The sequence below is a fragment of the Triturus cristatus genome, chromosome 8, assembly GCF_964204655.1.
Source record: "Triturus cristatus chromosome 8, aTriCri1.1, whole genome shotgun sequence".
Taxonomy (NCBI): Eukaryota; Metazoa; Chordata; class Amphibia; order Caudata; family Salamandridae; genus Triturus; species Triturus cristatus.
In genome coordinates this window covers 56457470-56479688 of record NC_140591.1, presented here as the reverse complement: position 1 = coordinate 56479688, position 22219 = coordinate 56457470, and the positions used below count along the sequence as shown (strand labels likewise).

The window sequence follows — 22219 nt, the reverse complement described above, 5'->3', positions numbered from 1 at the left end:
TGATGCAGACAAGAGTTTACTTTACAAAAAAGCATGAAATAGGAAACATTTGTAGTCGAAGCTGAATGCAAGAGAGGTGGAAGCAAATTTAGAAGGAGGACAGAAAGACAATTCTATGTTGAATTGATCATGTTGTCGATCAGTTGATCAAATATTTTGATAAATAAAGAAAGAAAAACTTGAGCTGATACCAAGAAATATTTTGTGAGAAGCAAGAAACCTCTCAGACTTTTCCGAAACCCAGCATTGAACAAGGGACTTTTAGATTTTCAATCTAACACTCTCCCAAGTGAGCTATTTCATCCAGCTGGCCATTTGGGCTTTCTGTTGTATTTTTGATAATTGTTAAAGATAAATGCAGACCCTGGTCATTCTATCGGCATGTGCAGTTATGTGTTAAATTGTCCAATATTATTCAGCAGCTAAATTGGTCTGATGGGTGAATTTCCTTTTTAGGAGCCAAGTTAGTTAGAAGATGTTTGTAAACTATGAATGGACTCATACTCAGACACACAGACCTATATGGCGAGGGTAGGCAAACTAGGTCATCTGACTACTAACAGTTTTGTATAAGGGGAACTCGAGGCTGATGCAGGCAAAGCTTTACTTTCAATTAAAGGAAGAATTGGCAAATAAAGCAGGTAAAGTTGAATACAAGAGAGGTGGAAGCAAGTTTGACAGAAAGACAGAATGTAAAAAATATGTTGAAATGGTTGTCTTATCGATCAGCTTGATAAAAGGTTTTGATCATTATAAACAACGTCAATATGAGTTGACTCCAAATAGCATTTGTGGCATGCAAAGCAGAAGTTCAAAATGTGCCTACACCCGGGATTGAACCAGGGACCTTTAGATCTTCAGTCTACTGCTCTCCCAACTGAGCTATTTCATCCAGCTGGCATTTTTGGCTTTCTGTTGTATTTTTTATAATTGTTAAAGATAAATGCAGAACCTGGTCACTCTATCTGCATGTGCAGTTATGTGTTAAATTGTCCAGTATTATTCAGTAGCTAAATTGGTCTGATGGGTGAATTTCCTTTTTAGGAGCCAAGTTAGTTAGATGATGTTTGTAAACTATGAATGGACTTATACTCAGAAACACAGACCTATATGGCGAGGGTCGGCAAGCTAGGTCATCTGACTACTAACAGTTTTGTATAAGGGGAACTGGAGGCTGATGCAGGCAAAGCTTTACTTTCAATTAAAGGAAGAATTGGGAAATAAAGGAGGCAAAGTTGAATACAAGAGAGGTGGAAGCAAGTTTGAAAGAAAGACAGAAAGTAAATAATATGTTGAATTAATTGTATTGTCGATTATCTTGATAAAAGGTTTTGATCATTATAAACAAAGTCAATATGAGTTGACTCAAAATAGTCTTTGTGGCATGCAAAGCAGAAGTTCAAAATGTGCCAAAACCCGGGATCGAACCAGGGACCTTTAGATCTTCAGTCTAACGCTCTCCCAACTGAGCTATTTCGGCCTGCCAGCAGCTATAGTATTCAGCCTCTTTTTTTGAACAATCCCAGAACAGAGATGCAGAACCTGGATTTTCAATCTGAGGTTAGAGCTGTGTTTTAATGTGTCCTGCATTTTTCAGCAGCTAACTGGTGAAATGGGTGAGTAGCGTTTTTGGGATAAATGTTAGGTTGTTTTTCTTTTAAAACTCTAAGTGGACCAGCACTGTATTACACAGACGTATGTCGCCTGAGTAGGTAAGCTATGTCATCTCAATACTGACAACTTTGTTCAAGGAGAAGTGAAAGCTGATGCAGACAAGAGTTTACTTTGAAAAAAGTATAAAATGGGATAAATTCGTCATCAAAGCTGATGGCAAGAGTGGTGGAAGCAAGTTTAGAAGGAGGACAGAAAGACAACTTTTTGTTGAAGTTATCATGTTGTTGATCAGTTGATAAAATATTTTGAGAAATAAAGAAAAAAAAAACTAGAGCTGATTTCAAGACATATTTTGCAAGAATGTAGGATCCCCTCGCACTGTGCTGAAAGTCAGGATTGAATCAGGTACCTTAAGCTCTTCAGTCTAACGATCTCCCAACTGAGATATTTCAGCCAACAAGTCCCTGTGGCCTCCAGATGTATTATTAATAATTGTAGACGATACATACAGAACCTGGTCATTCTATTTTCGTTTATAGTTATGTGTTAAAGTGTCCAGTATCATTCAGCAGGTAACTTGGTCTGATGAGTGAATATCCTTTTTAGGGCACAATGTAGGTAGAATTTTTTTTTCTAAACTCTGAATTGACTTATACTCTGAACCACAGACCTATATGGCCAGGGTGTACAAGCTATGTCATCTGACTACTGACAGTTTTGTATAAGGGGAATTGGAGGCTGATGCAGGCAAAGCTTTACTTTAAAATAAAGCAAGAAGTTGCAAATAAATGAGGCATAGTTGAATACAAGAGAGGTGGAAGCAAGTTTGAAAGGAAGACAGAAAGTAAATAATATGTTGAATTGATTGTGTTGTTGATCAGATTCATAAAAGGTTTTGATAAAGAAGAGCGTTGATTTAACTCCAAACAGCTTTAGTGACATGAAAAGCAGAAGTTGAAATTGTGCCGAAACCCGGGATTGAACCAAGGACCTTTAGATCTTCAGTCTAACGCTCTCCCAAATGAGCTATTTCGGCCTGCTGGTAGTTTGGGTCTTCATCCTTTCTTTTAAACTTCCCAAGAAAATAGATGCTCAACCTCATGCTAGAGCTATGTTTTAAGATGTCCTGTATCATTCATCAGTTAACGGGTGCAATAGGTAAATAGCATTTTTCGGATCCAGGTTAGGTAGCTTTTTTTTTTACTCTGAATGGACTAGCACCATATTACACAGAGGTATTTGGCCTGAGTAGGTAAGCTATGTCATCTGAATACTGAAATCTGTGTTCAAGGAGAAGTGGAAGCTGATGCAGACAAGAGTTTACTTTACAAAAAAGCATGAAATAGGAAACATTTGTAGTCGAAGCTGAATGCAAGAGAGGTGGAAGCAAATTTAGAAGGAGGACAGAAAGACAATTCTATGTTGAATTGATCATGTTGTCGATCAGTTGATCAAATATTTTGATAAATAAAGAAAGAAAAACTTGAGCTGATACCAAGTAATATTTTGTGAGAAGCAAGAAACCTCTCAGACTTTTCCGAAACCCAGCATTGAACAAGGGACTTTTAGATTTTCAATCTAACACTCTTCCAAGTGAGCTATTTCATCCAGCTGGCCATTTTGGCTTTCTGTTGTATTTTTGATAATTGTTAAAGATAAATGCAGACCCTGGTCATTCTATCTGCATGTGCAGTTATGTGTTAAATTGTCCAATATTATTCAGCAGCTAAATTGGTCTGATGGGTGAATTTCCTTTTTAGGAGCCAATTTAGTTAGAAGATGTTTGTAAACTATGAATGGACTTATACTCAGACACACAGACCTATATGGCGAGGGTAGGCAAACTAGGTCATCTGACTACTAACAGTTTTGAATAAGGGGAACTCGAGGCTGATGCAGGCAAAGCTTTACTTTCAATTAAAGGAAGAATTGGCAAATAAAGCAGGTAAAGTTGAATACAAGAGAGGTGGAAGCAAGTTTGACAGAAAGACAGAATGTAAAAAATATGTTGAAATGGTTGTCTTATCGATCAGGTTGATAAAAGGTTTTGATCATTATAAACAACGTCAATATGAGTTGACTCCAAATAGCATTTGTGGCATGCAAAGCAGAAGTTCAAAATGTGCCTAAACCCGGGATTGAACCAGGGACCTTTAGATCTTCAGTCTACTGCTCTCCCAACTGAGCTATTTCACCCAGCTGGCAATTTTGGCTTTCTGTTGTATTTTTTATAATTGTTAAAGATAAATGCAGAACCTGGTCACTCTATCTGCATGTGCAGTTATGTGTTAAATTGTCCAGTATTATTCAGTAGCTAAATTGGTCTGATGGGTGAATTTCCTTTTTAGGAGCCAAGTTAGTTAGATGATGTTTGTAAACTATGAATGGACTTATACTCAGAAACACAGACCTATATGGCGAGGGTCGGCAAGCTAGGTCATCTGACTACTAACAGTTTTGTATAAGGGGAACTGGAGGCTGATGCAGGCAAAGCTTTACTTTCAATTAAAGGAAGAATTGGGAAATAAAGGAGGCAAAGTTGAATACGAGAGGTGGAAGCAAGGTTGAAAGAAAGACAGAAAGTAAATAATATGTTGAATTAATTGTATTGTCGATTATCTTGATAAAAGGTTTTGATCATTATAAACAAAGTCAATATGAGTTGACTCAAAATAGTCTTTGTGGCATGCAAAGCAGAAGTTCAAAATGTGCCGAAACCCGGGATCGAACCAGGGACCTTTAGATCTTCAGTCTAACGCTCTCCCAACTGAGCTATTTCGGCCAGCCAGCAGCTATAGTATTCAGCCTCTTTTTTTGAACAATCCCAGAACAGAGATGCAGAACCTGGATTTTCAATCTGAGGTTAGAGCTGTGTTTTAATGTGTCCTGCATTGTTCAGCAGCTAACTGGTGAAATGGGTGAGTAGCGTTTTTGGGATAAATGTTAGGTCGTTTTTCTTTTAAAACTCTAAGTGGACCAGCACTGTATTACACAGACGTATGTCGCCTGAGTAGGTAAGCTATGTCATCTCAATACTGACAAGTTTGTTCAAGGAGAAGTGAAAGCTGATGCAGACAAGAGTTTACTTTGAAAAAAGTATAAAATGGGATAAATTCGTCATCAAAGCTGATGGCAAGAGTGGTGGAAGCAAGTTTAGAAGGAGGACAGAAAGACAACTTTTTGTTGAAGTTATCATGTTGTTGATCAGTTGATAAAATATTTTGAGAAATAAAGAAAAAAAACACTAGAGCTGATTTCAAGAAATATTTTGCAAGAATGTAGGATCCCCTCGCACTGTGCTGAAAGTCAGGATTGAATCAGGTACCTTAAGCTCTTCAGTCTAACGATCTCCCAACTGAGATATTTCAGCCAACAAGTCCCTGTGGCCTCCTGATGTATTATTAATAATTGTAGACGATACATACAGAACCTGGTCATTCTATTTTCGTTTATAGTTATGTGTTAAAGTGTCCAGTATCATTCAGCAGGTAACTTGGTCTGATGAGTGAATATCCTTTTTAGGGGACAATGTAGGTAGAATTTTTTTTTCTAAACTCTGAATTGACTTATACTCTGAAACACAGACCTATATGGCCAGGGTGTACCAGCTATGTCATCTGACTACTGACAGTTTTGTATAAGGGGAATTGGAGGCTGATGCAGGCAAAGCTTTACTTTAAAATAAAGCAAGAAGTTGCAAATAAATGAGGCATAGTTGAATACAAGAGAGGTGGAAGCAAGTTTGAAAGGAAGACAGAAAGTAAAGAATATGTTGAATTGATTGTGTTGTTGATCAGAATGATAAAAGGTTTTGATAAAGAAGAGCGTTGATTTAACTCCAAACAGCTTTTGTGACATGAAAAGCAGAAGTTGAAATTGTGCCGAAACCCGGGATTGAACCAGGGACCATTAGATCTTCAGTCTTACGCTCTCCCAACTGAGCTATTTCGGCCTGCTGGTAGTTTGGGTCTTCATCCCTTCTTTTAAACTTCCCAAGAAAATAGATGCTCAACCTCATGCTAGAGCTATGTTTTAAGATGTCCTGTATCATTCATCAGTTAACGGGTGCAATAGGTAAATAGCATTTTTCGGATCCAGGTTAGGTAGCTTTTTTTTTTACTCTAAATGGACTAGCACCATATTACACAGAGGTATTTGGCCTGAGTAGGTAAGCTATGTCATCTGAATACTGAAATCTGTGTTCAAGGAGAAGTGGAAGCTGATGCAGACAAGAGTTTACTTTACAAAAAAGCATGAAATAGGAAACATTTGTAGTCGAAGCTGAATGCAAGAGAGGTGGAAGCAAATTTAGAAGGAGGACAGAAAGACAATTCTATGTTGAATTGATCATGTTGTGGATCAGTTGATCAAAATTTTTGATAAATAAAGAAAGAAAAACTTGAGCTGATACCAAGAAATATTTTGTGAGAAGCAAGAAACCTCTTAGACTTTTCCGAAACCCAGCATTGAACAAGGGACTTTTAGATTTTCAATCTAACACTCTCCCAACTGAGCTATTTCATCCAGCTGGCCATTTTGGCTTTCTGTTGTATTTTTGATAATTGTTAAAGATAAATGCAGACCCTGGTCATTCTATCTGCATGTGCAGTTATGTGTTAAATTGTCCAGTATTATTCAGCAGCTAAATTGGTCTGATGGGTGAATTTCCTTTTTAGGAGCCAAGTTAGTTAGAAGATGTTTGTAAACTATGAATGGACTTATACTCAGACACACAGACCTATATGGCGAGGGTAGGCAAACTAGGTCATCTGACTACTAACAGTTTTGTATACGGGGAACTCGAGGCTGATGCAGGCAACGCTTTACTTTCAATTAAAGGAAGAATTGGCAAATAAAGCAGGTAAAGTTGAATACAAGAGAGGTGGAAGCAAGTTTGACAGAAAGACAGAATGTAAAAAATATGTTGAAATGGTTGTCTTATCGATCAGCTTGATAAAAGGTTTTGATCATTATAAACAACGTCAATATGAGTTGACTCCAAATAGCATTTGTGGCATGCAAAGCAGAAGTTCAAAATGTGCCTAAACCCAGGATTGAACCAGGGACCTTTAGATCTTCAGTCTACTGCTCTCCCAACTGAGCTATTTCATCCAGCTGGCAATTTTGGCTTTCTGTTGTATTTTTTATAATTGTTAAAGATAAATGCAGAACCTGGTCACTCTATCTGCATGTACAGTTATGTGTTAAATTGTCCAGTATTATTCAGTAGCTAAATTGGTCTGATGGGTGAATTTCCTTTTTAGGAGCCAAGTTAGTTAGATGATGTTTGTAAACTATGAATGGACTTATACTCAGAAACACAGACCTATATGGCGAGGGTCGGCAAGCTAGGTCATCTGACTACTAACAGTTTTGTATAAGGGGAACTGGAGGCTGATGCAGGCAAAGCTTTACTTTCAATTAAAGGAAGAATTGGGAAATAAAGGAGGCAAAGTTGAATACAAGAGAGGTGGAAGCAAGTTTGAATGAAAGACAGAAAGTAAATAATATGTTGAATTAATTGTATTGTCCATTATCTTGATAAAAGGTTTTGATCATTATAAACAAAGTCAATATGAGTTGACTCAAAATAGTCTTTGTGGCATGCAAAGCAGAAGTTCAAAATGTGCCGAAACACGGGATAGAACCAGGGACCTTTAGATCTTCAGTCTAACGCTCTCCCAACTGAGCTATTTCAGCCTGCCAGCAGCTATAGTATTCAGCCTCTTTTTTTGAACAATCCCAGAACAGAGATGCAGAACCTGGATTTTCAATCTGAGGTTAGAGCTGTGTTTTAATGTGTCCTGCATTGTTCAGCAGCTAACTGGTGAAATGGGTGAGTAGCGTTTTTGGGATAAATGTTAGGTCGTTTTTCTTTTAAAACTCTGAGTGGACCAGCACTGTATTACACAGACGTATGTCGCCTGAGTAGGTAAGCTATGTCATCTCAATACTGACAACTTTGTTCAAGGAGAAGTGAAAGCTGATGCAGACAAGAGTTTACTTTGAAAAAAGTATAAAATGGGATAAATTCGTCATCAAAGCTGATGGCAAGAGAGGTGGAAGCAAGTTTAGAAGGAGGACAGAAAGACAACTTTTTGTTGAAGTTATCATGTTGTTGATCAGTTGATAAAATATTTTGAGAAATAAAGAAAAAAAAAACTAGAGCTGATTTCAAGAAATATTTTGCAAGAATGTAGGATCCCCTCGCACTGTGCTGAAAGTCAGGATTGAATCAGGTACCTTAAGCTCTTCAGTCTAACGATCTCCCAACTGAGATATTTCAGCCAACAAGTCCCTGTGGCCTCCTGATGTATTATTAATAATTGTAGACGATACATACAGAACCTGGTCATTCTATTTTCGTTTATAGTTATGTGTTAAAGTGTCCAGTATCATTCAGCAGGTAACTTGGTCTGATGAGTGAATATCCTTTTTAGGGGACAAGGTAAGTAGAATTTTTTTTTCTAAACTCTGAATTGACTTATACTCTGAAACACAGACCTATATGGCCAGGGTGTACAAGCTATGTCATCTGACTACTGACAGTTTTGTATAAGGGGAATTGGAGGCTGATGCAGGCAAAGCTTTACTTTAAAATAAAGCAAGAAGTTGCAAATAAATGAGGCATAGTTGAATACAAGAGAGGTGGAAGCAAGTTTGAAAGGAAGTCAGAAAGTAAATAATATGTTGAATTGATTGTGTTGTTGATCAGCTTGATGAAAGGTTTTGATAAAGAAGAGCGTTGATTTAACTCCAAACAGCTTTTGTGACATGAAAAGCAGAAGTTGAAATTGTGCCGAAACCCGGGATTGAACCAGGGACCTTTAGATCTTCAGTCTAACGCTCTCCCAACTGAGCTATTTCGGCCTGCTGGTAGTTTGGGTCTTCATCCTTTCTTTTAAACTTTCCAAGAAAATAGATGCTCAACCTCATGCTAGAGCTATGTTTTAAGATGTCCTGTATCATTCATCAGTTAACGGGTGCAATAGGTAAATAGCATTTTTCGGATCCAGGTTAGGTAGCTTTTTTTTTTACTCTGAATGGACTAGCACCATATTACACAGAGGTATTTGGCCTGAGTAGGTAAGCTATGTCATCTGAATACTGAAATCTGTGTTCAAGGAGAAGTGGAAGCTGATGCAGACAAGAGTTTACTTTACAAAAAAGCATGAAATAGGAAACATTTGTAGTCGAAGCTGAATGCAAGAGAGGTGGAAGCAAATTTAGAAGGAGGACAGAAAGACAATTCTATGTTGAATTGATCATGTTGTCGATCAGTTGATCAAATATTTTGATAAATAAAGAAAGAAAAACTTGAGCTGATACCAAGAAATATTTTGTGAGAAGCAAGAAACCTCTCAGACTTTTCCGAAACCCAGCATTGAACAAGGGACTTTTAGATTTTCAATCTAACACTCTCCCAACTGAGCTATTTCATCCAGACGGCCATTTTGGCTTTCTGTTGTATATTTGATAATTGTTAAAGATAAATGCAGACCCTGGTCATTCTATCTGCATGTGCAGTTATGTGTTAAATTGTCCAATATTATTCAGCAGCTAAATTGGTCTGATGGGTGAATTTCCTTTTTAGGAGCCAAGTTAGTTAGAAGATGTTTGTAAACTATGAATGGACTCATACTCAGACACACAGACCTATATGGCGAGGGTAGGCAAACTAGGTCATCTGACTACTAACAGTTTTGTATAAGGGGAACTCGAGGCTGATGCAGGCAAAGCTTTACTTTCAATTAAAGGAAGAATTGGCAAATAAAGCAGGTAAAGTTGAATACAAGAGAGGTGGAAGCAAGTTTGACAGAAAGACAGAATGTAAAAAATATGTTGAAATGGTTGTCTTATCGATCAGCTTGATAAAAGGTTTTGATCATTATAAACAACGTCAATATGAGTTGACTCCAAATAGCATTTGTGGCATGCAAAGCAGAAGTTCAAAATGTGCCTACACCCGGGATTGAACCAGGGACCTTTAGATCTTCAGTCTACTGCTCTCCCAACTGAGCTATATCATCCAGCTGGCATTTTTGGCTTTCTGTTGTATGTTTTATAATTGTTAAAGATAAATGCAGAACCTGGTCACTCTATCTGCATGTGCAGTTATGTGTTAAATTGTCCAGTATTATTCAGTAGCTAAATTGGTCTGATGGGTGAATTTCCTTTTTAGGAGCCAAGTTAGTTAGATGATGTTTGTAAACTATGAATGGACTTATACTCAGAAACACAGACCTATATGGCGAGGGTCGGCAAGCTAGGTCATCTGACTACTAATAGTTTTGTATAAGGGGAACTGGAGGCTGATGCAGGCAAAACTTTACTTTCAATTAAAGGAAGAATTGGGAAATAAAGGAGGCAAAGTTGAATACAAGAGAGGTGGAAGCAAGTTTGAAAGAAAGACAGAAAGTAAATAATATGTTGAATTAATTGTATTGTCGATTATCTTGATAAAAGGTTTTGATCATTATAAACAAAGTCAATATGAGTTGACTCAAAATAGTCTTTGTGGCATGCAAAGCAGAAGTTCAAAATGTGCCGAGACCCGGGATCGAACCAGGGACCTTTAGATCTTCAGTCTAACGCTCTCCCAACTGAGCTATTTCGGCCTGCCAGCAGCTATAGTATTCAGCCTCTTTTTTTGAACAATCCCAGAACAGAGATGCAGAACCTGGATTTTCAATCTGAGGTTAGAGCTGTGTTTTAATGTGTCCTGCATTGTTCAGCAGCTAACTGGTGAAATGGGTGAGTAGCGTTTTTGGGATAAATGTTAGGTCGTTTTTCTTTTAAAACTCTAAGTGGACCAGCACTGTATTACACAGACGTATGTCGCCTGAGTAGGTAAGCTATGTCATCTCAATACTGACAACTTTGTTCAAGGAGAAGTGAAAGCTGATGCAGACAAGAGATTACTTTGAAAAAAGTATAAAATGGGATAAATTCGTCATCAAAGCTGATGGCAAGAGTGGTGGAAGCAAGTTTAGAAGGAGGACAGAAAGACAACTTTTTGTTGAAGTTATCATGTTGTTGATCAGTTGATAAAATATTTTGAGAAATAAAGAAAAAAAAACTAGAGCTGATTTCAAGAAATATTTTGCAAGAATGTAGGATCCCCTCGCACTGTGCTGAAAGTCAGGATTGAATCAGGTACCTTAAGCTCTTCAGTCTAACGATCTCCCAACTGAGATATTGCAGCCAACAAGTCCCTGTGGCCTCCTGATGTATTATTAATAATTGTAGACGATACATACAGAACCTGGTCATTCTATTTTCGTTTATAGTTATGTGTTAAAGTGTCCAGTATCATTCAGCAGGTAACTTGGTCTGATGAGTGAATATCCTTTTAGGGGACAATGTAGGTAGAATTTTTTTTTCTAATCTCTGAATTGACTTATACTCTGAAACACAGACCTATATGGCCAGGGTGTACCAGCTATGTCATCTGACTACTGACAGTTTTGTATAAGGGGAATTGGAGGCTGATGCAGGCAAAGCTTTACTTTAAAATAAAGCAAGAAGTTGCAAATAAATGAGGCATAGTTGAATACAAGAGAGGTGGAAGCAAGTTTGAAAGGAAGACAGAAAGTAAAGAATGTGTTGAATTGATTGTGTTGTTGATCAGAATGATAAAAGGTTTTGATAAAGAAGAGCGTTGATTTAACTCCAAACAGCTTTTGTGACATGAAAAGCAGAAGTTGAAATTGTGCCGAAACCCGGGATTGAACCAGGGACCATTAGATCTTCAGTCTTACGCTCTCCCAACTGAGCTATTTCAGCCTGCTGGTAGTTTGGGTCTTCATCCCTTCTTTTAAACTTCCCAAGAAAATAAATGCTCAACCTCATGCTAGAGCTATGTTTTAAGATGTCCTGTATCATTCATCAGTTAACAGGTGCAATAGGTAAATAGCATTTTTCGGATCCAGGTTAGGTAGCTTTTTTTTTTACTCTAAATGGACTAGCACCATATTACACAGAGGTATTTGGCCTGAGTAGGTAAGCTATGTCATCTGAATACTGAAATCTGTGTTCAAGGAGAAGTGGAAGCTGATGCAGACAAGAGTTTACTTTACAAAAAAGCATGAAATAGGAAACATTTGTAGTCGAAGCTGAATGCAAGAGAGGTGGAAGCAAATTTAGAAGGAGGACAGAAAGACAATTCTATGTTGAATTGATCATGTTGTCGATCAGTTGATCAAATATTTTGATAAATAAAGAAAGAAAAACTTGAGCTGATACCAAGAAATATTTTGTGAGAAGCAAGAAACCTCTCAGACTTTTCCGAAACCCAGCATTGAACAAGGGACTTTTAGATTTTCAATCTAACACTCTCCCAACTGAGCTATTTCATCCAGCTGGCCATTTTGGCTTTCTGTTGTATTTTTGATAATTGTTAAAGATAAATGCAGACCCTGGTCATTCTATCTGCATGTGCAGTTATGTGTTAAATTGTCCAATATTATTCAGCAGCTAAATTGGTCTGATGGGTGAATTTCCTTTTTAGGAGCCAAGTTAGTTAGAAGATGTTTGTAAACTATGAATGGACTTATACTCAGACACACAGACCTATATGGCGAGGGTAGGCAAACTAGGTCGTCTGACTACTAACAGTTTTGAATAAGGGGAACTCGAGGCTGATGCAGGCAAAGCTTTACTTTCAATTAAAGGAAGAATTGGCAAATAAAGCAGGTAAAGTTGAATACAAGAGAGGTGGAAGCAAGTTTGACAGAAAGACAGAATGTAAAAAATATGTTGAAATGGTTGTCTTATCGATCAGGTTGATAAAAGGTTTTGATCATTATAAACAACAACAATATGAGTTGACTCCAAATAGCATTTGTGGCATGCAAAGCAGAAGTTCAAAATGTGCCTAAACCCGGGATTGAACCAGGGACCTTTAGATCTTCAGTCTACTGCTCTCCCAACTGAGCTATTTCACCCAGCTGCCAATTTTGGCTTTCTGTTGTATTTTTTATAATTGTTAAAGATAAATGCAGAACCTGGTCACTCTATCTGCATGTGCAGTTATGTGTTAAATTGTCCAGTATTATTCAGTAGCTAAATTGGTCTGATGGGTGAATTTCCTTTTTAGGAGCCAAGTTAGTTAGATGATGTTTGTAAACTATGAATGGACTTATACTCAGAAACACAGACCTATATGGCGAGGGTCGGCAAGCTAGGTCATCTGACTACTAACAGTTTTGTATAAGGGGAACTGGAGGCTGATGCAGGCAAAGCTTTACTTTCAATTAAAGGAAGAATTGGGAAATAAAGGAGGCAAAGTTGAATACGAGAGGTGGAAGCAAGGTTGAAAGAAAGACAGAAAGTAAATAATATGTTGAATTAATTGTATTGTCGATTATCTTGATAAAAGGTTTTGATCATTATAAACAAAGTCAATATGAGTTGACGCAAAATAGTCTTTGTGGCATGCAAAGCAGAAGTTCAAAATGTGCCGAAACCCGGGATCGAACCAGGGACCTTTAGATCTTCAGTCTAACGCTCTCCCAACTGAGCTATTTTGGCCAGCCAGCAGCTATAGTATTCAGCCTCTTTTTTTGAACAATCCCAGAACAGAGATGCAGAACCTGGATTTTCAATCTGAGGTTAGAGCTGTGTTTTAATGTGTCCTGCATTGTTCAGCAGCTAACTGGTGAAATGGGTGAGTAGCGTTTTTGGGATAAATGTTAGGTCGTTTTTCTTTTAAAACTCTAAGTGGACCAGCACTGTATTACACAGACGTATGTCGCCTGAGTAGGTAAGCTATGTCATCTCAATACTGACAAGTTTGTTCAAGGAGAAGTGAAAGCTGATGCAGACAAGAGTTTACTTTGAAAAAAGTATAAAATGGGATAAATTTGTCATCAAAGCTGATGGCAAGAGTGGTGGAAGCAAGTTTAGAAGGAGGACAGAAAGACAACTTTTTGTTGAAGTTATCATGTTGTTGATCAGTTGATAAAATATTTTGAGAAATAAAGAAAAAAAAACTAGAGCTGATTTCAAGAAATATTTTGCAAGAATGTAGGATCCCCTCGCACTGTGCTGAAAGTCAGGATTGAATCAGGTACCTTAAGCTCTTCAGTCTAACGATCTCCCAACTGAGATATTTCAGCCAACAAGTCCCTGTGGCCTCCTGATGTATTATTAATAATTGTAGACGATACATACAGAACCTGGTCATTCTATTTTCGTTTATAGTTATGTGTTAAAGTGTCCAGTATCATTCAGCAGGTAACTTGGTCTGATGAGTGAATATCCTTTTTAGGGGACAATGTAGGTAGAATTTTTTTTTCTAAACTCTGAATTGACTTATACTCTGAAACACAGACCTATATGGCCAGGGTGTACCAGCTATGTCATCTGACTACTGACAGTTTTGTATAAGGGGAATTGGAGGCTGATGCAGGCAAAGCTTTACTTTAAAATAAAGCAAGAAGTTGCAAATAAATGAGGCATAGTTGAATACAAGAGAGGTGGAAGCAAGTTTGAAAGGAAGACAGAAAGTAAAGAATATGTTGAATTGATTGTGTTGTTGATCAGAATGATAAAAGGTTTTGATAAAGAAGAGCGTTGATTTAACTCCAAACAGCTTTTGTGACATGAAAAGCAGAAGTTGAAATTGTGCCGAAACCCGGGATTTAACCAGGGACCATTAGATCTTCAGTCTTACGCTCTCCCAACTGAGCTATTTCGGCCTGCTGGTAGTTTGGGTCTTCATCCCTTCTTTTAAACTTCCCAAGAAAATAGATGCTCAACCTCATGCTAGAGCTATGTTTTAAGATGTCCTGTATCATTCATCAGTTAACGGGTGCAATAGGTAAATAGCATTTTTCGGATCCAGGTTAGGTAGCTTTTTTTTTTACTCTAAATGGACTAGCACCATATTACACAGAGGTATTTGGCCTGAGTAGGTAAGCTATGTCATCTGAATACTGAAATCTGTGTTCAAGGAGAAGTGGAAGCTGATGCAGACAAGAGTTTACTTTACAAAAAAGCATGAAATAGGAAACATTTGTAGTCGAAGCTGAATGCAAGAGAGGTGGAAGCAAATTTAGAAGGAGGACAGAAAGACAATTCTATGTTGAATTGATCATGTTGTGGATCAGTTGATCAAAATTTTTGATAAATAAAGAAAGAAAAACTTGAGCTGATACCAAGAAATATTTTGTGAGAAGCAAGAAACCTCTTAGACTTTTCCGAAACCCAGCATTGAACAAGGGACTTTTAGATTTTCAATCTAACACTCTCCCAACTGAGCTATTTCATCCAGCTGGCCATTTTGGCTTTCTGTTGTATTTTTGATAATTGTTAAAGATAAATGCAGACCCTGGTCATTCTATCTGCATGTGCAGTTATGTGTTAAATTGTCCAATATTATTCAGCAGCTAAATTGGTCTGATGGGTGAATTTCCTTTTTAGGAGCGAAGTTAGTTAGAAGATGTTTGTAAACTATGAATGGACTTATACTCAGACACACAGACCTATATGGCGAGGGTAGGCAAACTAGGTCATCTGACTACTAACAGTTTTGTATACGGGGAACTCGAGGCTGATGCAGGCAACGCTTTACTTTCAATTAAAGGAAGAATTGGCAAATAAAGCAGGTAAAGTTGAATACAAGAGAGGTGAAAGCAAGTTTGACAGAAAGACAGAATGTAAAAAATATGTTGAAATGGTTGTCTTATCGATCAGCTTGATAAAAGGTTTTGATCATTATAAACAACGTCAATATGAGTTGACTCCAAATAGCATTTGTGGCATGCAAAGCAGAAGTTCAAAATGTGCCTCAACCCAGGATTGAACCAGGGACCTTTAGATCTTCAGTCTACTGCTCTCCCAACTGAGCTATTTCATCCAGCTGGCAATTTTGGCTTTCTGTTGTATTTTTTATAATTGTTAAAGATAAATGCAGAACCTGGTCACTCTATCTGCATGTACAGTTATGTGTTAAATTGTCCAGTATTATTCAGTAGCTAAATTGGTCTGATGGGTGAATTTCCTTTTTAGGAGCCAAGTTAGTTAGATGATGTTTGTAAACTATGAATGGACTTATACTCAGAAACACAGACCTATATGGCGAGGGTCGGCAAGCTAGGTCATCTGACTACTAACAGTTTTGTATAAGGGGAACTGGAGGCTGATGCAGGCAAAGCTTTACTTTCAATTAAAGGAAGAATTGGGAAATAAAGGAGGCAAAGTTGAATACAAGAGAGGTGGAAGCAAGTTTGAATGAAAGACAGAAAGTAAATAATATGTTGAATTAATTGTATTGTCGATTATCTTGATAAAAGGTTTTGATCATTATAAACAAAGTCAATATGAGTTGACTCAAAATAGTCTTTGTGGCATGCAAAGCAGAAGTTCAAAATGTGCCGAAACCCGGGATAGAACCAGGGACCTTTAGATCTTCAGTCTAACGCTCTCCCAACTGAGCTATTTCAGCCTGCCGGCAGCTATAGTATTCAGCCTCTTTTTTTGAACAATCCCAGAACAGAGATGCAGAACCTGGATTTTCAATCTGAGGTTAGAGCTGTGTTTTAATGTGTCCTGCATTGTTCAGCAGCTAACTGGTGAAATGGGTGAGTAGCGTTTTTGGGATAAATGTTAGGTCGTTTTTCTTTTAAAACTCTGAGTGGACCAGCACTGTATTACACAGACGTATGTCGCCTGAGTAGGTAAGCTATGTCATCTCAATACTGACAACTTTGTTCAAGGAGAAGTGAAAGCTGATGCAGACAAGAGTTTACTTTGAAAAAAGTATAAAATGGGATAAATTCGTCATCAAAGCTGATGGCAAGAGAGGTGGAAGCAAGTTTAGAAGGAGTACAGAAAGACAACTTTTTGTTGAAGTTATCATGTTGTTGATCAGTTGATAAAATATTTTGAGAAATAAAGAAAAAAAAAACTAGAGCTGATTTCAAGAAATATTTTGCAAGAATGTAGGATCCCCTCGCACTGTGCTGAAAGTCAGGATTGAATCAGGTACCTTAAGCTCTTCAGTCTAACGATCTCCCAACTGAGATATTTCAGCCAACAAGTCCCTGTGGCCTCCTGATGTTTTATTAATAATTGTAGACGATACATACAGAACCTGGTCATTCTATTTTCGTTTATAGTTATGTGTTAAAGTGTCCAGTATCATTCAGCAGGTAACTTGGTCTGATGAGTGAATATCCTTTTTAGGGGACAAGGTAAGTAGAATTTTTTTTTCTAAACTCTGAATTGACTTATACTCTGAAACACAGACCTATATGGCCAGGGTGTACAAGCTATGTCATCTGACTACTGACAGTTTTGTATAAGGGGAATTGGAGGCTGATGCAGGCAAAGCTTTACTTTAAAATAAAGCAAGAAGTTGCAAATAAATGAGGCATAGTTGAATACAAGAGAGGTGGAAGCAAGTTTGAAAGGAAGACAGAAAGTAAATAATATGTTGAATTGATTGTGTTGTTGATCAGATTCATAAAAGGTTTTGATAAAGAAGAGCGTTGATTTAACTCCAAACAGCTTTTGTGACATGAAAAGCAGAAGTTGAAATTGTGCCGAAACCCAGGATTGAACCAGGGACCTTTAGATCTTCAGTCTAACGCTCTCCCATATGAGCTATTTCGGCCTGCTGGTAGTTTGGGTCTTCATCCTTTCTTTTAAACTTCCCAAGAAAATAGATGCTCAACCTCATGCTAGAGCTATGTTTTAAGATGTCCTGTATCATTCATCCGTTAACGGGTGCAATAGGTAAATAGCATTTTTCGGATCCAGGTTAGGTAGCTTTTTTTTTTACTCTGAATGGACTAGCACCATATTACACAGAGGTATTTGGCCTGAGTAGGTATGCTATGTCATCTGAATACTGAAATCTGTGTTCAAGGAGAAGTGGAAGCTGATGCAGACAAGAGTTTACTTTACAAAAAAGCATGAAATAGGAAACATTTGTAGTCGAAGCTGAATGCAAGAGAGGTGGAAGCAAATTTAGAAGGAGGACAGAAAGACAATTCTATGTTGAATTGATCATGTTGTCGATCAGTTGATCAAATATTTTGATAAATAAAGAAAGAAAAACTTGAGCTGATACCAAGAAATATTTTGTGAGAAGCAAGAAACCTCTCAGACTTTTCCGAAACCCAGCATTGAACAAGGGACTTTTAGATTTTCAATCTAACACTCTCCCAACTGAGCCATTTCATCCAGCTGGCCATTTTGGCTTTCTGTTGTATTTTTGATAATTGTTAAAGATAAATGCAGACCCTGGTCATTCTATCTGCATGTGCAGTTATGTGTTAAATTGTCCAATATTATTCAGCAGCTAAATTGGTCTGATGGGTGAATTTCCTTTTTAGGAGCCAAGTTAGTTAGAAGATGTTTGTAAACTATGAATGGACTTATACTCAGACACACAGACCTATATGGCGAGGGTAGGCAAACTAGGTCATCTGACTACTAACAGTTTTGTATAAGGGGAACTCGAGGCTGATGCAGGCAAAGCTTTACTTTCAATTAAAGGAAGAATTGGCAAATAAAGCAGGTAAAGTTGAATACAAGAGAGGTGGAAGCAAGTTTGACAGAAAGACAGAATGTAAAAAATATGTTGAAATGGTTGTCTTATCGATCAGCTTGATAAAAGGTTTTGATCATTATAAACAACGTCAATATGAGTTGACTCCAAATAGCATTTGTGGCATGCAAAGCAGAAGTTCAAAATGTGCCTACACCCGGGATTGAACCAGGGACCTTTAGATCTTCAGTCTACTGCTCTCCCAACTGAGCTATTTCATCCAGCTGGCATTTTTGGCTTTCTGTTGTATTTTTTATAATTGTTAAAGATAAATGCAGAACCTGGTCACTCTATCTGCATGTGCAGTTATGTGTTAAATTGTCCAGTATTATTCAGTAGCTAAATTGGTCTGATGGGTGAATTTCCTTTTTAGGAGCCAAGTTAGTTAGATGATGTTTGTAAACTATGAATGGACTTATACTCAGAAACACAGACCTATATGGCGAGGGTCGGCAAGCTAGGTCATCTGACTACTAATAGTTTTGTATAAGGGGAACTGGAGGCTGATGCAGGCAAAGCTTTACTTTCAATTAAAGGAAGAATTGGGAAATAAAGGAGGCAAAGTTGAATACAAGAGAGGTGGAAGCAAGTTTGAAAGAAAGACAGAAAGTAAATAATATGTTGAATTAATTGTGTTGTCGATTATCTTGATAAAAGGTTTTGATCATTATAAACAAAGTCAATATGAGTTGACTCAAAATAGTCTTTGTGGCATGCAAAGCAGAAGTTCAAAATGTGCCGAAACCCGGGATCGAACCAGGGACCTTTAGATCTTCAGTCTAACGCTCTCCCAACTGAGCTATTTCGGCCTGCCAGCAGCTATAGTATTCAGCCTCTTTTTTTGAACAATCCCAGAACAGAGATGCAGAACCTGGATTTTCAATCTGAGGTTAGAGCTGTGTCCTGCATTGTTCAGCAGCTAACTGTTGAAATGGGTGAGTAGCGTTTTTGGGATAAATGTTAGGTCGTTTTTCTTTTAAAACTCTGAGTGGACCAGCACTGTATTACACAGACGTATGTCGCCTGAGTAGGTAAGCTATGTCATCTCAATACTGACAACTTTGTTCAAGGAGAAGTGAAAGCTGATGCAGACAAGAGTTTACTTTGAAAAAAGTATAAAATGGGATAAATTCGTCATCAAAGCTGATGGCAAGAGAGGTGGAAGCAAGTTTAGAAGGACAGAAAGACAACTTTTTGTTGAAGTTATCATGTTGTTGATCAGTTGATAAAATATTTTGAGAAATAAAGAAAAAAAAACTAGAGCTGATTTCAAGAAATATTTTGCAAGAATGTAGGATCTCCTCGCACTGTGCTGAAAGTCAGGATTGAATCAGGTACCTTAAGCTCTTCAGTCTAACGATCTCCCAACTGAGATATTTCAGCCAACAAGTCCCTGTGGCCTCCTGATGTATTATTAATAATTGTAGACGATACATACAGAACCTGGTCATTCTATTTTCGTTTATAGTTATGTGTTAAAGTGTCCAGTATCATTCAGCAGGTAACTTGGTCTGATGAGTGAATATCCTTTTTAGGGGACAATGTAGGTAGAATTTTTTTTTCTAAACTCTGAATTGACTTATACTCTGAAACACAGACCTATATGGCCAGGGTGTACCAGCTATGTCATCTGACTACTGACAGTTTTGTATAAGGGGAATTGGAGGCTGATGCAGGCAAAGCTTTACTTTAAAATAAAGCAAGAAGTTGCAAATAAATGAGGCATAGTTGAATACAAGAGAGGTGGAAGCAAGTTTGAAAGGAAGACAGAAAGTAAAGAATATGTTGAATTGATTGTGTTGTTGATCAGAATGATAAAAGGTTTTGATAAAGAAGAGCGTTGATTTAACTCCAAACAGCTTTTGTGACATGAAAAGCAGAAGTTGAAATTGTGCCGAAACCCGGATTGAACCAGGGACCATTAGATCTTCAGTCTTACGCTCTCCCAACTGAGCTATTTCGACCTGCTGGATGTTTGGGTCTTCATCCCTTCTTTTAAACTTCCCAAGAAAATAGATGCTCAACCTCATGCTAGAGCTATGTTTTAAGATGTCCTGTATCATTCATCAGTTAACGGGTGCAATAGGTAAATAGCATTTTTCGGATCCAGGTTAGGTAGCTTTTTTTTTTACTCTGAATGGACTAGCACCATATTACACAGAGGTATTTGGCCTGAGTAGGTAAGCTATGTCATCTGAATACTGAAATCTGTGTTCAAGGAGAAGTGGAAGCTGATGCAGACAAGAGTTTACTTTACAAAAAAGCATGAAACAGGAAACATTTGTAGTCGAAGCTGAATGCAAGAGAGGTGGAAGCAAATTTAGAAGGAGGACAGAAAGACAATTCTATGTTGAATTGATCATGTTGTGGATCAGTTGATCAAAATTTTTGATAAATAAAGAAAGAAAAACTTGAGCTGATACCAAGAAATATTTTGTGAGAAGCAAGAAACCTCTTAGACTTTTCCGAAACCCAGCATTGAACAAGGGACTTTTAGATTTTCAATCTTACACTCTCCCAACTGAGCTATTTCATCCAGCTGGCCATTTTGGCTTTCTGTTGTATTTTTGATAATTGTTAAAGATAAATGCAGACCCTGGTCATTCTATCTGCATGTGCAGTTATGTGTTAAATTGTCCAATATTATTCAGCAGCTAAATTGGTCTGATGGGTGAATTTCCTTTTTAGGAGCCAAGTTAGTTAGAAGATGTTTGTAAACTATGAATGGACTTATACTCAGACACACAGACCTATATGGCGAGGGTAGGCAAACTAGGTCATCTGACTACTAACAGTTTTGTATAAGGGGAACTCGAGGCTGATGCAGGCAACGCTTTACTTTCAATTAAAGGAAGAATTGGCAAATAAAGCAGGTAAAGTTGAATACAAGAGAGGTGGAAGCAAGTTTGACAGAAAGACAGAATGTAAAAAATATGTTGAAATGGTTGTCTTATCGATCAGCTTGATAAAAGGTTTTGATCATTATAAACAACGTCAATATGAGTTGACTCCAAATAGCATTTGTGGCATGCAAAGCAGAAGTTCAAAATGTGCCTAAACCCAGGATTGAACCAAGGACCTTTAGATCTTCAGTCTACTGCTCTCCCAACTGAGCTATTTCATCCAGCTGGCAATTTTGGCTTTCTGTTGTATTTTTTATAATTGTTAAAGATAAATGCAGAACCTGGTCACTCTATCTGCATGTACAGTTATGTGTTAAATTGTCCAGTATTATTCAGTAGCTAAATTGGTCTGATGGGTGAATTTCCTTTTTAGGAGCCAAGTTAGTTAGATGATGTTTGTAAACTATGAATGGACTTATACTCAGAAACACAGACCTATATGGCGAGGGTCGGCAAGCTAGGTCATCTGACTACTAACAGTTTTGTATAAGGGGAACTGGAGGCTGATGCAGGCAAAGCTTTACTTTCAATTAAAGGAAGAATTGGGAAATAAAGGAGGCAAAGTTGAATACAAGAGAGGTGGAAGCAAGTTTGAATGAAAGACAGAAAGTAAATAATATGTTGAATTAATTGTATTGTCGATTATCTTGATAAAAGGTTTTGATCATTATAAACAAAGTCAATATGAGTTGACTCAAAATAGTCTTTGTGGCATGCAAAGCAGAAGTTCAAAATGTGCTGAAACCCGGGATAGAACCAGGGACCTTTAGATCTTCAGTCTAACGCTCTCCCAACTGAGCTATTTCAGCCTGCCAGCAGCTATAGTATTCAGCCTCTTTTTTTGAACAATCCCAGAACAGAGATGCAGAACCTGGATTTTCAATCTGAGGTTAGAGCTGTGTTTTAATGTGTCCTGGATTGTTCAGCAGCTAACTGGTGAAATGGGTGAGTAGCGTTTTTGGGATAAATGTTAGGTCGTTTTTCTTTTAAAACTCTGAGTGGACCAGCACTGTATTACACAGACGTATGTCGCCTGAGTAGGTAAGCTATGTCATCTCAATACTGACAACTTTGTTCAAGGAGAAGTGAAAGCTGATGCAGACAAGAGTTTACTTTGAAAAAAGTATAAAATGGGATAAATTCG

At 37.6% G+C, this 22219-nt stretch overlaps 5 non-coding genes across 5 annotated transcripts; all 5 read right to left on the bottom strand.

The window, feature by feature from the left end:
* Positions 1 to 1407: 1407 nt before the first annotated feature.
* Positions 1408 to 1480, bottom strand: TRNAF-GAA (transfer RNA phenylalanine (anticodon GAA)). Its single transcript has one exon. It is a non-coding gene; the product is annotated as a tRNA-Phe (tRNA).
* A 2843-nt stretch (positions 1481 to 4323) lies between these two features.
* On the bottom strand, positions 4324 to 4396 carry TRNAF-GAA (transfer RNA phenylalanine (anticodon GAA)). Its single transcript has one exon. It is a non-coding gene; the product is annotated as a tRNA-Phe (tRNA).
* Positions 4397 to 8411: 4015 nt separating this feature from the next.
* Positions 8412 to 8484, bottom strand: TRNAF-GAA (transfer RNA phenylalanine (anticodon GAA)). Its single transcript has one exon. It is a non-coding gene; the product is annotated as a tRNA-Phe (tRNA).
* A 4589-nt stretch (positions 8485 to 13073) lies between these two features.
* TRNAF-GAA (transfer RNA phenylalanine (anticodon GAA)) lies at positions 13074 to 13146 on the bottom strand. The gene has a single exon. It is a non-coding gene; the product is annotated as a tRNA-Phe (tRNA).
* Positions 13147 to 18908: 5762 nt separating this feature from the next.
* TRNAF-GAA (transfer RNA phenylalanine (anticodon GAA)) lies at positions 18909 to 18981 on the bottom strand. The gene has a single exon. It is a non-coding gene; the product is annotated as a tRNA-Phe (tRNA).
* Positions 18982 to 22219: the final 3238 nt, after the last annotated feature.